The following is a 16,942-nucleotide window of genomic DNA, read 5'->3' as shown; positions in this document are numbered from 1 at the left end:
CAGTTTCAGACCAATCGTATTCTCAAAGAATAATGTGTTTTTTAAAAACCTTTACCTGATGAACTACCCATTTCGTAGTTGTTTCAAAAACAAGCAGCCTCCAATTCCAGTTTATAAACCGAGTACCAAAATGTAATAAAAGTATTTTTATGAATGACAATTTAAAAAAGGTATGTGAGCAGATCAATGCCCAACCAACTTATTTGGTCCAGAAACCCAATGAATGGTACTATTTCAATTGGAAACTTGTTTTATTGCCAATTTTATCAAAACGAATGAGGTTTGCATTGTGGAATGCATGGATGAGTGTAATGGATTAATATGGGTCCATAACATAGCCATTTACTGGTACCTCACGCCAGGTTATTTCGGTCTAATACACCCGCAACCGGCTAAGTGAGGGCATCATATGCTTAGTCACTGGCATACGCTAGGAATTGGTATATGGCCAGATAGTGAGACTATGCCCTGTGATCCTTTAATATGCGGACAGTCACTGACATATTTCCAGATATTCCCAGCTCATTGGATTTGGCAAATTGGTGGTGCTTGAGTCACAAAATTGCCAAAACCATTGTTACAAAAGAGGGGTGTTCTGAACTGAGATCTGGTTGGCATAGCAACCGACAAAGTCCCAGCATGAAAATGCCAACTCACTGGAGTTTGACAAGGTTTAAGTTACTTACCTGTAACTATTATTCTCCAGCATGGGTCTGGCATGGATTCACATGCTCATGAATAATCCCTGTCGTTAGACTGGGAATCCTCGGTAAAAAAAGAAAAAAACAGTTTCACTTTAAAACTGCATTTGTCCTCTAAACCAATCATTGTCTTCTGGGTCATACTGCCCCCCATCCAATGACAGTCCTCTCCTTAAACCCCGCCTTTGGCAGCCATCTTCATATTTGGTAAGCAGGTAAAGTAGCAGTATGACCAAGAAGAGCATCAGAGGGGCCGGAGGGAGGGTTTGCATGTGAATCCATGCCAGACCCACGCTGGAGAACAATAGTTATAAGTATGTGACTTAAACCTTCTGCAGCATGGGGTCTGGCATGGATTCACATTCTCATGAATAACGAATGCACAGCAGTACAACATCACAGAACCACGGGAGGTGGCAAGGCTCAACAGAAGCAATTAACTCTTACCCCAGGAAAAGGCTCACCTCAAGCGAACAGGTTGCGTAGCACTGCTTGGCCGACTCTGGCCACCTCTCTGGAATCCATGTTGACGCAGTAGAACTTCTTGAATGTGTGCATGGACTTCCACGTAGCAGCCCTCCAGAAGTCCAGCAGAGGCACACCAGAAAGGAATGCCGCCGTTGCAACAATCACTCTGGTGTAGAATGGGCTCTAGGATGGTCAGGCAGCAGTCGGTTCACCAACCTATGACAGTGCATGAAGCAGCCGGAGAGCCACCTTGAAAGGGATGCCTTGGACAAGGACTTCCCATGGTTCACAGGGTAAAAGTTTGCAAACAGTAGAAATGTTTTCCGAAAACTGTGTCACAGATCTTCAGGACACGAGCAATGTCCAGCGAGTACAAGGCCCTCTCCGCCGGCGAAGGTTTCGGGAACAAAACCGGTAACAACAAAAGCTTGTTGAGGTGGAATTCCGACAGAACATTTGCCATGAAAGCGGGGTGTGTACGCAGTACCACCCTCAATTCTCGGAAAGTCGGGTCCAGTTGCTTGCAGGACAGAGGTGATCGCCACAAGGAAAGCAGTTAACCACGAGAGAAACTTGAGTGGGGCCTGGTGCATCAACTCGAAGGGGGTCCCCCATGACCCTCGTCAGAACCACGTTGAGTTCCCACGCTGGTGCAGAAGACTTCACTGGCGGGAAGGATCAGAAAAGTCCCCTGAGAAACTCCTTGACGAGTCTAAGACCACAGCGAGAATCTCACTGAGGACCAAGTGTAGTGGGAGATAGCCACTAGATGTACCTTGATGGATGCGTGAGTCAGTCCAGCTTTTGCCAAGAACAGCAGGTGTTGAAGAATCTGTGGACCAGCAATACGTAGCAAAACGCTTCTACTTATTGATGTGCACTTTAGAGTCGACAACGCCCTAGTCTTGGCAAGGACATCCCTGCCGCCTGCTGGCAACTCATAACCTCCAAACTCTAAGGCTGCAGCAGCCAAGCCTTCAGGTTCAGCGATCCTGGGTCGTAATTAAGGATTGCGCCTCCCTCTCTGGTGAGAAGATCTGGAACCACCAGCAACTTGACTGGAGGCGACACGGATAGGCTGAGAACGTCCAGATACCAAATCTGCCTCGGCCACGCGGGATGATGAGTATCATCCTGCATCGACAGAGTCTGATTGTGTTGATGACTCATAGGAGGACAGGGAACGTGTGTAGAAGCAGCCCTTACCACGGAGAGGAGAACGCGCCCTCCAGGCTTCTCAGCTGGTAGAATCTGCTGGCAAACTTCTGGCATTAGGAGTTCGCCACCATCACAAACAGATCGATCTGGGGGCTGCCACATTCAGCACACAGGCAGTCCACCAGATTCCGACAAAGCTCCCACTCGTGGCAGGAGCGCATTTCCCTACTGAGGGAGTCTGCAATCGTGTTTTTGACTCGCCAGGTGAAGTGTGACGAGGAACATCCCCTATCCAACGGCCCAGTGCCACAAGTTCTGGGCTTCCATGGAAAGCACCAGGGATAGTGCCCCCCTGCTTCGTGATGTAAAACATGGTGGTGGTGTGGTCAGTGAGCATCCTCACCACCTTGCCTTTCAGAGACAGCAGGAATGACTTGAGGGCCCAGAACACTGCCCGTAGCTCTAGTATGTTGATATTCAGATTCTTTTCCTCTGGCAGCCACAGTCTTCGGGTGTGCAGACGTCCGGTGTGCGCTCACCAACCTTCCAGGGAGGAGTCGGTGGTGGGCGTCTCCTGGTATGGAGAGTTTCCATGGGCGATGTGGGAGCGGACCCCCCACCACCATCACAAATCGGAACTCAACGTTGAGAGGGATCCTGGGGGGAGGAAGGAAGGGGGGGTTCCCATATGCAGCCTGGAGAGACGGATGAGGTAGATGCAGGATGCCCAGTAACGACTTCATGGCCCACACCGTGGCAGTCTTCGCCAATGACAGTCGTTGCACCTTTCCTTAAATGGCTGCTAGCCTCTCTTCTGAGGGCGATGCCAGGCAAGACACTGTTGAGTCTGGCGCCTAGGAACAGGGTGATCTGCGATGGCGTTAATTAAGCAGGGCTTCGGATAGTGGATGGAGAACCGCAAATCCATCAATAGATGGTTTCCTTTGTATGCTCCTCAGTCAGCTCAAGCGAGCGGGCGCAAATCAGCCAGTCGTCCAGGTTTGGGTATACATGTATGCCCTGTAGATGGGTCGCACTGGTGCCAGGCACTTCATGAAGAATCTAGGGGGCCAACTTCAAGCCTAATGGTAGGGCCTTGACCTGGTAGTGCTGGCCCTGCATCACGAAACGTAAGAATCTCCAATGTTTCTTGTGAATGATGTGGAAATATGCGTCCTCCAGGTTCAACAACGTCAAGAAGTCTTTTTCCAGTTGGCCGAGAATGTGCTGCAACATGACCATCCTGAATTTATGGAGCTTCCAAATATTTGTTCAGACGTTGCAAGTCCAGGATGGGTCTCCATCCCACTGTCTTCTTTCCGACTAAAAAGTATTGGAATACACCCCAGAGATGTTGGGGAACTCTTTTCATAGCATGGCCCATACCTCTTACAGAAGCGGAGGGATGTGCTGCACCTGTGGGAGAAACAATGGAATACGAGGACACCTGCGTTGGAACTCCAAGGTCTGCCCCTGGGCGAGACGATTCAGCACCCACCCTTCGGTGGTGATCTTCTCCACTCCCTGACAAACCTAGTCAGCCGGCCTCCCACTGGGGTGCATGAGTGGGGGCCTGACATCTTGGCAGGTTCAGGCTTGCTTGGGTGCCAGGGTCCTGGGTGCAACAGCGACGCTGTTCTCTGCTACCGCAGGCCAGGGAGCGGCGTCTGTAGGCTTCTTGCATTGAAGAACGGGAAGGCTGTCTAAGATGTGGAGAACCCTTTTGATGACTTGCTCGATTTTTCCCTGGAGGAACGAAAAAACGAGCGGTGCTGCTGGAGAGTGTCGAGAAAGCAGGCCGTATCCGCTGTAATGGCCTGGAGGCACTCGCCAATGGCCTTCCCAAACAGAAGGAACAAGTTACTTACCTGTAACTGTTGTTCTCCAGCATGGGTCTGGCATGGATTCACATGCTCATGAATATTCCCCGTCGTCAGGCCGGGAATCCTGGGTATAGAAAAAAATCAGTATCAGTTTCGTTTCTGATCTGTCTTTCTTAGTAGTAACCAATCACTGGTCTCTGGGTCATACTGCCCCCAGCCAATGACTGCCCTTTCCCTAAGCCCCGCCTCTGGCAGCCATCCTCAGATTTTTACTGCACGTTCAAGTGTTGGGAGTCCTCGTGCTGTAGCTCTCGAGCTTTTGCTGCGTTTTCGCGCTTTTTTCAGGAGATTTTACTCATTTTTCGGTTAAATAGAGCCTCAAGCTCCATCGTTTCTACATCCGATCAACGGGGATCCGTTTCGGAGTTTTCTACGCCCCTCAAGGGTGAAGATTTTGTCGAGTTACGCTTTTGGAGGATTCCAGAAGTTCCGAGGCCTACCCTGGACATGGCCCATGAGAAAGGAAGCTTGACGCCCGGGAAGCACGTAAAGTGGCAGTATGACCAAGTGAAGAGCCGCAGAGGGGTAGGCGGGAGGGTTCGCATGTGAATCCATGCCAGGCCCATGCTGGAGAACAACAGTTACAGGTAAGTAACTTGTTCCTTCTCCAGCATGGGGTCTGGCATGGATTCACATGCTCATGAATAAGAGAATACATAGCAGTACACACATGCACAACCACAGGAGGTGGCAACAGGCTCAACATTAAGCAACACAACAACTCAACATTAAGCATTTCTTACCTCCTCACCAGGCTCACCTTAGGGGAACAGGTTGCACAGCACTGCTTGGCCGACCCTGGACTCCTCCCTGGAGTCCTGATCGACGCAGTAGAATCTTGTGAAGGTGTGTGTCGACATCCACGTCGCAGCCCTGCAGATGTCCAGCAGGGGCACACCAGACAGGAACGCCGTGGTAGCAGCGATCGCTCTGGTCGAATGGGCTCTCGGACGGCCGGGCAGCGGTCGGTTTGCCAACCGGTGACAGTGCATGATGCAGCCGGAGAGCCATCTGGAAATGGAAGTCTTCGAGAGAGCCTTCCCTTGATTCACAGTCCCAAAGTTCACAAACAGCTGTGACGTCTTCCGAAAACTCTTTGTGCGGTCCACGTAGAACTTCAGCGCTCTAGCTACATCCAGCGAGTGCAAAGTCCTCTAGGCTGGCGACGAAGGCGACGGGAAGAAAACTGGCAACACCAAGGGCTCGTTGAGGTGGAAGTCCGACGGCACCTTGGGCATAAAGGAGGGGTGTGTCCTCAGCACCACCCTCGTGTCATGAAAAGTCAAGTATGGAGGCTTGCAAGATAGGGCCTGGATCTCTCCCACTCGTCGTGCGGAGGTGATGGCCACGAGGAAAGCGGTCTTCCATGACAGGAACTTCAAAGGTGCTGAATGCATAGGCTCGAATGGGGACCCCCCATGAGCCTGGTCAGCACCACATTAAGCTCCCACGCCGGGGCAGGAGCCTTCACCGGCGGGAATGATCAGAATAGTCCCTTCATGAATTCTTTCACCAGGCGATGCGACCACAAGGACGCCCGTCACGTAGTCCTGGTATATCGGGAGATTGCAGCCAGATGTATTTTGATGGAGGCGTGAGCCAGTCCAGCTTTGGCCAGCGACAGTAGGTACGGCAGTACTTGAGGGGCCGTAATCTGCAGAGGGTTAATCTTCTGTGCACGGCACCAGACAGAACCTCTTCCATTTATGTCCGTAGCACTTGAGAGTTGACACCCTGGCCTTTGCAAGAACCTCTCTGCAGTCGGCCGGGATGTCGTACCCTCCAAACTCTAGTGCTGCAGGAGCCAGGCCTGCAAGTTCAGCGACTCCGGGTTGTGGTGAAGAATGGCGCCTCCTTCTCTGGAGAGAAGGTCTGCGTCCGTCGGCAGCTTGACTGAAGGTCCGGGAACCAGATCTGTCTCGGCCACGCCGGTGCGACGAGGATCATCCTGCACCGGGACCTCTTGAGCTGGTTGATGAGCCGGAGCAGCAACGGCAGCGGAGGGAACGCATAGAGAAATGGGCTGTCCCAAGGGAACGGAACGAGAAAGCATTGCCCATGCTCCTCGGCTTGGACTTGGAATTCGTCGCCTTCGCGAAGAGATCGATTTGGGGTTCGCCCCATCGTCGGAAGAGTCGATCCACTTGATCCTAGTGTAGTTCCCACTCGTGGCACGAGCGCAGCTTCCTGCTGAGTAGTCGATCGTGTTTTTTATTCCTGCCAGATGAAGAGGCACCAGAAACATCCCTTGGGCGACGGCCCAATGCCACAGATCTTGTGCTTCCTTGGATAGGGCCGGGGACCTGGTTCCGCCCTGCTTCCGGATGTAGAACATCGTGGTGGTGTTGTCGGTGAAGATCCTCACCACCTTGCCCTTGAGGGACGGAAGAAAGGACCTGAGGGCCCAGAACACTGCACGGAGCTCCAAGATGTTGATATGGAGTGACCTCTCCTCCGGGAGCCAAAGGCCTCTCGAGTGCGCTCCCCAACGTTCCGGGGAGGCGTCCGTCGTCACCGTCACCTGGTGAGCTGGGGTCTGAAAGTCCGTGCCCGCCGACAGATGGGAGCGGGTACCCCACCACCGGATCGCCTGACGGAACGTCTCGTTGAGGGATCCTGTCCTCGAAACTACCCGTCGACTGGACCCAGCGGGCGTCGAGGAACTCTTGTAAGGGGCGCATCCGAAGCCTGCAAAGGCGCACCAGATAAATGCAGGAGGACATCATCCCGAGGAGGGATTTGATAGATCTGACCTTGGCCATGTCCGTGGCCAGCAGATGCTGCACCTTGCCCAGAATGGTCCTGGTCCTTTCTTCCGACGGCGAGGCCAGCCGCGCCATTGTGTCGAGCTTGGCTCCCAGAAACAGGGCGACTTGGACGGAACCAGGTGGGATTTTGGAAAATTGATGGAGAATCCCAGGTCCGTGAGCAGCTGGACGGTCTTCGCAGTGTGCTCCACGGCGAGCTCCCTTGTCCTTGCCCGGATGAGCCAGTCGTCCAGGTAGGGGTAGACGTGGATCCCCTGTAGGCGCAGCCGCGCCGCCACCAGTGCGAGGCCCTTTGTTAACACCCTGGGTGCCGACTTTAATCCGAACGGGAGGGCCTTGAACTGGTAGTGCCGCCCTTGGACCACGAACCTGAGGAACTTTCGGTGTCTTTTTAGAATGGGGATGTGGAAGTACGCATCCTCCAAGTCCAACGACGGGAGGGTAACCAAACAGAACTTCTGTGCCTAGATGTACTTGTTCAGTCGTCGCAGGTCCAGGATGGGGCGCCATCCTCCTGTCTTCTTTTTTACGAGGAAGTACCTTGAGTAAACTCCGGACCACGAAGCCTCTTTGGGACGAGCTTAATTGCACCCTTCTTGAGCATCGCCCTTACTTCCAACAGTAGTTGAGGGATGTGATTTTCCTTCCTGGGCACGGGTGGAACGCGAGGGCACTTCTTCTGAAACTCGAGGGCGTGCCCTTGGGCCAGGGCGTCCAGCACCCAACGGTCGGTGGAGATGGACTCCCACACGCTAACGAACCTCGCCAGCCGGCCTCCCACCGGGGTGCTTCGGCGGGGGCCCGACCCCACAGTCGATTCAATCTGTTTGGAGGCCGCCTTGCCTCCTTGACCTCCCTGTCGACGACGACGGGCACCACCTGACTTGCCGCGTCCCCTGTAGGCTTCCTGGGACGATGATCTTGCCGCTTGGCGGTACGTGGAGGAGCCACTGCCGGATCACTTGGAGGCACCTTGTCCGCCTCCGGAACTCCGAAAAGACGGCCATCGTTGCTGGAGCACTGTGTCTGTTTTGATGGCCTGAAGGGACTCATCAACCGCCTTCCCAAACAGGTTGTTCCCGTTGAAGGGCATGTCTAAAACCTTGGTTTGTACGTCCTGGTGGAAATCCGTGGTCTTCAGCCATCCTCGTCTCAACCAAACGCTGACGGAAACCGGTGTCGGCGATGTCCGTTGCCACCGTGATGGCATGGTCCGAAGCAACCTCACCCTCCTGTAGGATTTCAAGGGCCTCAGCCCTATTGGCGTTCGTAAGGAAGTCCAACAGAGGGGCGATTTTGAACCACAACTCCCTGTCGTAGCGGGCTACGATAGCCAGGGCGTTGGCCGCCTTGATAGTCATCGCTGCGGATGAGATGATCCGTCGTCCCATCGTGTCCAGCTTCCTGTCCTCGCCGTCCGGCAGGGAAGTTGATGTCGAGGCCGATGCCCCCCCAGCTTTCTTCTTTGCCGCCGACGAGACGACCGAATCTGGGGTAGGTTACGCCTGAAGCTACAAGGGGGCAGCGTTGGGGGCCCGGTACTTCTTCTCGTACCGGTCCCTCTTTGCCAGCGCCGTGGCCGGGTACTTGAGGAGGGCGAGCCCCTCATCCCAGATGTCATCAAGAAGCGGTACGGCGAGGACCGTCTTCCTTTTAGCCTCGCGCTGTTGGTTAAGGAACCCTTCCTTCTTCTCTTCTGGGCAGAGCTGGAAGAGCTCGGATGCCCTGGAAATCATGGCATGAAAGGATCCAATCTCGTTGGGCGGGGACGCCCGAGCAGGGGGAGGCGGGGGGACACTTCCCGTCGTCGCCTCCGTCGTCATCTGTACCTGTCGTAGCCATGTCCGTGCCTGTATCATCCCCGTGGGTAGTAGACCGGGGGGGAAGGCAGAGCAGGCCGCAGAGGTGGGAGAGGAGGCGTAGGATGCGTCGTCGTCCTCTTATGCGGTGGACTCTCCAAAGGTCCTGGCTCCGGTTCCCCCATCGGGTCTGGCTCAGGTACCTCCGTCGGGGGGAGGGGTAACCTTGTCCTCATCTCCGAGCACAAGGACTGAATCGCTGACAAAATGGCCGCCGAAGTGTCCTGCGACGCCGGAACGACGGGCGCGAGGGCTCTTGAGGAGCCTCGTCAGTCACACCGTCGCTCTCGTCGTCGCCCTCATCGGGATCCCTCCCGATGGGCTGGGCCTCTTCCACGACTTCGATGAGCTCTTCTTCAGAGGTCGTGTCCGTATCCACGATGGCCACCAGACCCTCCCCCACCTTTTCCAACGAGGACTTCGTGGGGGTCTTCTCAATGGGCCTGAAAGACTCCCCCCTCATCGGTGGCAGGGAGACTCTGGGTCCTGAGGTCGCCTCCATTGGTGTAGCCTCCACAGGCTGAGCCAGGGCCGCGGCGACATCCTCAATCGAGGTCTTAGCAGGGTGAATTAAGGCCATCGTCACCTTCTGGACGCCTGGGGCCTTCACCTTGGGGGGAGGGTCGGAGCCTCGCTCCCTCTTTGCCGGAATCTTCAAGATCGACCGGGCCTCTCCAGACGCTTCGCCGGGTTCTCGGACTTCCTCTTACCCGAGCCAGAGCGTTGGCTCGCGGTTGATGGCTCCGGGGAGGATGCGCCCTGCCTGGCAGCCAAGGAGCCCGAACGTTCGTCGCTCACGGTGCCCGCGGACTCGCGGTGCTTAGCCTTTTGTTGGGCCCCTGTCGCCGGGGCGCCCTCACAGGACTTAGAAGACCGCTCTGACTTCTTTTTCTTCTTGCCTGACGGGCTCTTCCCATCCAGCCAGTTGGCGAGACAGAGGTGGCGATCCTTCATGGTCCGCTACGACATGTTCCCACAAAACGCACAGTCCTTCTCCGTGTGCGTCTTGTCCTCATGGAGACAGTAGAGGCATAACGAATGCTCGTCCTCCTTGAAAACATTCTGAAGCTGGTATCCAGGGTCCTGAACAGCTTCCCGGGCGTCAAGCTTCCTTTCTCCTGGGCCATGTCCAGGGTAGGCCTCGGAACTTCTGGAATCCTCCAAAAGCGTAACTCGACAAAATCTTCACCCTTGAGGGGCGTAGAAAACTCCGAAACTGATCCCAGTTGATCGGATGTAGAAACGGTGGAGCTTGAGGCTCTATTTAACCGGAAAATGAGTAAAATCTCCCGAAAAAAGCGCGAAAACGCAGCAAAAGCTCGAGAGCTACAGCAAGAGGGCTCCCAACACTTGAACGTGCGGTAAAAATCTGAGGATGGTTGCCAGAGGCGGGGCTTAGGGAGAGGGCAGTCATTGGCTGGGGGCAGTATGACCCAGAGACCAGTGATTGGTTACTACTAAGAAAGACAGATCAGAAACGAAACGGATACTGATTTTTTTTCTATACCGAGGATTCCCGGCCTGACGACGGGGAATATTTATGAGCATGTGAATCCATGCTAGACCCCATGCTGGAGAATTTCATGTACAGCACCTTTGCTTGGACCTCCAGACGGACGTTAGTGGTCCTCATCCATCCATGCTGACGAAGGCAGGCACCGTTCCCCATTTGGCGGAACCCTGTGTCGGCAACGTCCACTGATGGTGTGGTCCGATGCCACTTCTCGTTGGCCGCCTTGATTGTGGGCGCTGCAGTGTAAATCACCTTCTTCCCCATGGTGTCCATTTCCCCCTCGCTGTCTGGAGGGACAGAAGACTAGGACGGTTTAGCCGACCGTTTCCTCATCGCTGCCGACACCACAGAGTCTGGCGATGGTTGCGACCTTGTGCATTTGGATGCCGAGTCCGGCACACTATACTTTTTTTCCAGCCTATGCCGCTTAGCTGGAGCTGTGCAAGGGTTCTTCATGAGGACTAGCCCCTATTCCCAAATATCGACCAGAAAAGGCACCGGCATGATCGCCTTGCTCTTTGCCTCTCGCCTTTGATATAAGAAGCCCTCCTTGGTTTTTCTCGGGCACCAGCTGGAATAGCTCGGAGGCCTTGGCGATCAGGGCGTGCAACAAATCCACCTTGTTCGGTGGGGAATCCCTACGCGGGGAATCCTTATGTTGCAACTCACCATCCGCTGGGATGAGGGGGTCTTCGTCATCCGCCATCGTGGCCGTATCCGTTCCCGTACCTGGGTCTGCTGGCGGAGTTGGGTTCCGATGTGGTGGAGAGTCAATAGAATATCCAAAGAAATGTCCCTCGGCTGAGAAGACAAAACATGAAAACTAGGCCCTGGGCCACCATCGTCTTCATTGACCATATGCATGGAATCCCGATCGTCGTCCGTGGACGAGACCTCAATGGCTTGGGCGACGACCTGGGAGGCGTGTTTCGCCCCCCATACCCCGTCCTTTGGGTGTTGAACCAGGACCTGGGCCGGTATCTTCACCCCTTCTTGTGTGCATGCAGACTTTACCAAAGTCTCGGCGGTGGCGTCGCGCTATGGGAGTTAGGACACCTTCTGCCCCGTGGGAGCCACCCTTGTAGGACGAGCATCTATAGCTGCCATGGTGGTAGTAGACGTCAACACAGTCGCCAACAAGGTCTTTACCTCTGCCGCATGAGCCTGCTTAGGCTGGCAGCCTGCTTCTCCTCGGTCCGCGACTTCTCAGATTTCTCCTGTAGTTTAGCTGGGGTAGAGGACTTCCTCTTTGAAGAGGAGCATGATGGTAGGCTGGCAATGGAGGCGGAATGTGATGCCGATTGTGCCCTATCCATTTTCGGACCCGCTTCAGCAGCGGTGGTCTCAGACTTGCAGACATTGGCCTCATCTTGTGCCCCCAAGGATGATGCACCCTCTAAGGACTTAGAAGACCGCTACTCAGACCGGCCTGCTCGGAGCACTGGTCAGAGGCCTTGTTCGTGTTAATCCATGCCGCCAGCCTACTATGCCTGTCCTTCGTTTTCTTAAAAAAACGAAGGCATATCTCGTACTCTACTTTCTTATGGTTCACATGAAGGCAGATGCATTGTAGGTGCTTGTCCTCCACAAACATTACGCAGCCAGCATTTGGGGCAAGGCGTGAAGAGGGACCTTACCTCCCCCTTCCTCAGTCATGGTTGGAGGGCGCAAAGTAGAAAGTAGAACCAAAATGGCCTCGGAGAATCTTCGATGAATCCTAGCCCTTGAGGGGCGAGGAACTTTACCGACAACGGACCCCTGCTGTCGGCAGATTAAGAAAAGATTAGATTCTTTGAAACAAAAATTTAACTTTTCTCGTTGAAAAACATGAAAAAACCTGAATATAACTCGGAGAGCAACTCGAGTACTCCAACACTAAAGCGTATAGTACAAATCTGTAGATGGCTGTCAGAGGCGGGGCTTAGGGAGAGGACTCATTTGATGGGGGCAGTAGGACTCAGAGGACAGTGATTGGTTTATAGAAGAAACAAAGTTAAAATGAAACTGTTTTTTTCTTTTTACCAAGGATTCCCGGCCTGACTGGGAATAATCATGAGCATCTGAATCCATGGCAGACCCCATGCTGGAGAAACTGATTTTTGTTTGGGTCTTGTCAATTCTTAGGATGTACGTAACAATTGTATTCAAAATAGCTTTTGTCTCCTAATGAATAAAGGATAAATTATTCGTAACCATAAATAAAAAACATATATAATAGGAAACATTATTCACCGTAATCTTATTTCTGATGCATTTCCGATGCTTGTATCTGCTTAGATTCACAGGCTATGCATAGGCCGACATCTAGTGGAAGCTGCAGAGTATTACCGTTGTTTTAAAAACCCGAAAAGGGAGGTCGAAAGGGCATGCCAGTAATACTACCCCTGGTGTGATGTCCACTGTACCCACGGACCTTCACGCGTCAATGTCCAATTTTTTTTTTCCGCCATCGACCGACGCTAAATCGCAGAGTTCTTATCGGCTAACGCCATTGATTAAAAATTAGTTACTCTTTCTATCCTTTGAATTGCTGACTTTTGACAACATCTTCGACGGCAGTGCAAAAGACGAACGTCGGACAAACACCTTTCGGCCTTTGAAGGCTGCACCGGGCCTCGGCACTGACAGTATGGAGAGTGGGGGGGTGGACATTTCTTAGGGCTATGCATATTCCCCTTTACCCTCTCTATTTTCACCTAGTTGCCCTTCCATCCAAATATGGAAAACACACCATTTAAATTCTGCCCTTGTTGCGATAAGAACTTCCCCTGGAAAGACGAGCACCGGCTGGGCAAACTTCGTCTTGCACAAGACCATGACCAGGGCCATTGGCGAGCCTGTCGGCTCTTCAAACCGAAAACAGTCAAGCACCGAAAGACTGAGCGTTCGGCCCACCACGCCATGCATGCCGAGGCCAGCTTGGACATGGAGGGTGCATCCAGCAACGACATCATCGCTGTCTTTTCGGACGACGAAGGCGATGGGGAACCGATCTATTCCCACGTGCTAGTCCCTGAACCCAATAGACAGGCCGGCAGTGATTTTACGGGGACGACACCTGGCAGCAGTAGCACACACACTACAGCCCACACTAAACACATACACAAGGGGGCGGAGACTCGACAACATCGTCCACACGGCGTCGAGTGTGAGGTCCACCAGTTCTCGGTCATCTGGGCACTCTAGCCTGGTTCGCAACACGACATCCCCCAAAGTCGCGAGACGACGCAGACGCTGTGTCCAAATCATCAGCCGAACGTTGGAAAACGTGGCTACGTTCCTCACTACTGCCGAAGTTCGACACCTTACAAATGGCAAAAAGCTTCTACTTAGATAGATATGGGATACATTACTCACCGTAATCGTATTTTTCATGCTTGCATCTGCTTAGATTCACATGCTGTGCATAGGCCGACATCTAGTGGAAGCTGTGGAGTATTACAGTTTGTTTTTCGAAACTCGAAAATGGGCGGCGACAGGGCGTGCAAGTAATACTATCCCTAGTGTGACGTCCACTGTACCCATGAACCCTCACGCCTGTAGGACTTTCAGATTGTATTTTTTCTGACATGAGTAGCGCGAGTACAGATTATCCAAGCAGATAGAGAAGACTACAAGCATCCATGCGCCTTCCCTCAGAGGGGAGGAAGGGTGGGCGCATGTGAATCTGAGCAGATTCAAGCATCAGAAATACGATTACGGTGAGTAATGTATCCCTTCTGAGGCTTGTGGAATCTGCTTAGATCACATAGTGTGCATATTAGCGAGCAGTGTTAGAAGGAGGTGGGATGTGAGAAGGGTCATGAGCAAACAGGTGTCTTAGAAACACTTGTCCCACTTGCATAGCTGTCTTGGAATGAGTGTCAATGCAGTAGTGCTGAGTAAAAGTGTGAATAGAGCTCCATGTAGCTGCTTTGCAAATGGTGTCAAGGGGTACATTTGCAATGAAAGCCAGAGTGGCCCCAGTTCCTCTTGTAGAGTGGGCTCTTGGCGTAAAAGGCAGAGTTTTTCAGAAAGGGAGTTACATAGCTGGATACAATTGACTATCCACTTCGAGATGGCACCTTTAGAGACGCGATCTCCTTCTCTGCCTGCAGCTACAGAGACAAATAGTCTCTTTTTCTTAGCAGCCTGGTCTTGTCTACATAGTAGAGGACCGCTCTTTGCACATCTAGAGTGTGTAGTTTTACCTCGGCAGAGCTTTTGGGTTCTTGGAAGAAGGCCAGAAGCTCAATGGACTGCTTAACGTGGAACTTTGAAATGAACTTAGGAGAGAACCTAGGGTGTGTTTGTAGAACCAGTTTATCCTTATGAACAGTAAAGAAAGGATCCTGCACTGACAGAGCCTGAATTTGACTGACCCTTCTTATGGATGTAATGGCTACTAAGAAGGCAGTTTTATAGGTCAGGTGTTTGAGACTGGCTTTATGCATGGGTTCAAATGGTGTGCCCATGAGCTTAGCAAGCACCATATTAAGGTCCCATCCTGGTGGTCTGTTAGAAATTGGAGGGTGGAGTCTCTTTACCCCTTCCATGAAGGCTTTAACCACTGGTACTTTCCACCACGAAACCCTGTTATGGGAGGTGGTGTACGCTGACAGAGCTGCCAGGTGTACCGTCAGTGAATTAAATACCAACCCTGCGTCCAGCAGGTGGAGCATGTAGGTGACTATAGTGGAAGGAGTGCAATCAACTGGGTTGATTTGCTTATTCTGGCACCAGATAACGAATATCTTCCATTTGTCAAAGTAGCAATACCTCGTGTTTGGCTTCCTAGATTCTTTTAGGATGTCCATACATCTCCAAGGTAAATTGAGATGTCCAAACTATATGACCTCAGGAGCCATGCTGCCAGGATCAATGAGTTGGGTTGAGGATGCACTTTGTGACCCTGGTGCTGGGACAGTAGGTTGTACCAGCACGGGAGCTTGATGTGTTTGCACACTGCTAGTCTGCTTAAGTGTGGGAACCAAGGTTGCCTCGCCCACATGGGAGCAACTAGGACGAGTGTCATCGATTCCCTGTGCATCTTGTTGACCACCTTCCTGATTGGGGGGGGGGGGGGATTGGTTGGTGGCAAAGCGTTGGTGGAAAAGCGTACGCAAACATCCCTGACCAGTTCATCCACAGGGCGTTCCCCTGGGAGTCTGGTTGGGGGAACCTGAATGCGAATCCTGGGCACTGTCCGTTTTCGCTTGTGGCAAATAGGTCTATAGTGGTGAAGGTGAAACCCCACTGAGAGAAGAGATCTTCTACGATTTCTCTGTGTAGACACCATCCGTGTTCTTGTGGGGGGGGGGGGTCCCTGCTCAAAGCATCCGCCAGAGAATTGAGATCCCCTGGAACATGTTGAATTGACAGGTAGATGTTCCGTCTGAGTGCCCATATCAAAATTTTCTGGGCAAGCTTGGACAGATTTGGCGAACAAGTCCCTCCTTGCTTGTTCAGGTAAAACATTGCTGTTGTGCGGTCTGTCAGGATCTGCACTGACAGGTTTAACAGGTAGTACTTGAACGCTTGAAGAGCTCTGAATACTGCCAGAAGTTCTAGCAGAATGATGTGATTCTTGGCCACGGAGTGAGACCAGAGACCCTGAGCTGTGTGGTGGAGAAGGTGTGCTCCCCACCCTGACAGGGATGCGTCTGTTGTGACTACAGCCTGTATCTCGGGATTGTAAAAGGGTTTCGTACAAGTATTGGCGAAACGACCACTAGATCGTCCCACTGACCACTTGCCTAAGACCACTGTTTCGCCAACCATTCTTGCATGGGACGCAGGCGCGCGTGGGGGACCAGGTAAATACATGACATGTGGAGTAAACGCATCGGTTTGCGCACCGTTATCTAGCGACCGGCCTGATATAGCGGAATTTGCAGCATTAGATTCCGAATTCCTTCCTCTGATGGAAAGGCCAACCCTTCTTGTGTGTTAGGACAGCTCCTAGGAACTGTGTGGAGGTGCTTGGCACTAGACATGACTTTTTCTCGTTTATGGAGAATCCCAATTCGAAGAGGTCGATAGTTCTTTGAATATTTGATCTGCAAATTACTGGGGTCTCCCCCGTGATGAGCCAGTCGTCCAGGTAAGGGTACACTGGGATTGCCTCCCTGCGTAGGTGTGCCGCCCCCACCGCCGCCAGTACCTTGGTGAAAACCCTTGGAGCCGAGGCTATACCGAAGGGCAGTACCTTGAACTGGTAGTGCTGACTGTCCACCTTGAAGCGCAAGAATCTTCTGTGCACTGGGAACATGGAAATATGAAAATAGGCATCTTTCATGTCCAATGTTGCCATGTAATCCCCCTTTTTTAGGAGGGGGATTATCTCTTTGAGAGTAGTCATGCCAAACTTTTGGGGCTTGACATACTTGTTTGCAGGCCGTAAATCCAATACTGGGCGCATTGTCAAATCTTTTTTTGGCACAAGGAAGTAAGTTGAATAAATACCCTTGTTTACCTGGTGTCCCGGGACGAGTTCGATCGCATCCTTTGCTAGAAGAATGGCGATCTCTTCCAGGAGGATCTTCTGGTGGTCGAATGAATGTACTTTTTGACGTGGAGGGTGGTTTCGGGGACTCTCTAACAGTTCTATGCA

The 16,942-nt window shown here is 52.5% G+C and overlaps 1 protein-coding gene across 4 annotated transcripts in view; it reads right to left on the bottom strand.

The window, feature by feature from the left end:
• IMPDH2 (inosine monophosphate dehydrogenase 2) overlaps positions 1-16,942 on the bottom strand; it is a 603,389-nt gene that overhangs the window by 380 nt on the left and 586,067 nt on the right. The window lies entirely within an intron of this gene.

Source organism: Ambystoma mexicanum, chromosome 2p, assembly GCF_040938575.1.
Source record: "Ambystoma mexicanum isolate Mex_15411 chromosome 2p, UKY_AmexF1_1, whole genome shotgun sequence".
Classification (NCBI taxonomy): domain Eukaryota; kingdom Metazoa; phylum Chordata; class Amphibia; order Caudata; family Ambystomatidae; genus Ambystoma; species Ambystoma mexicanum.
The sequence above is the reverse complement of the archived record's forward strand: the minus strand, read 5'-3'. Positions and strand labels throughout refer to the sequence as shown.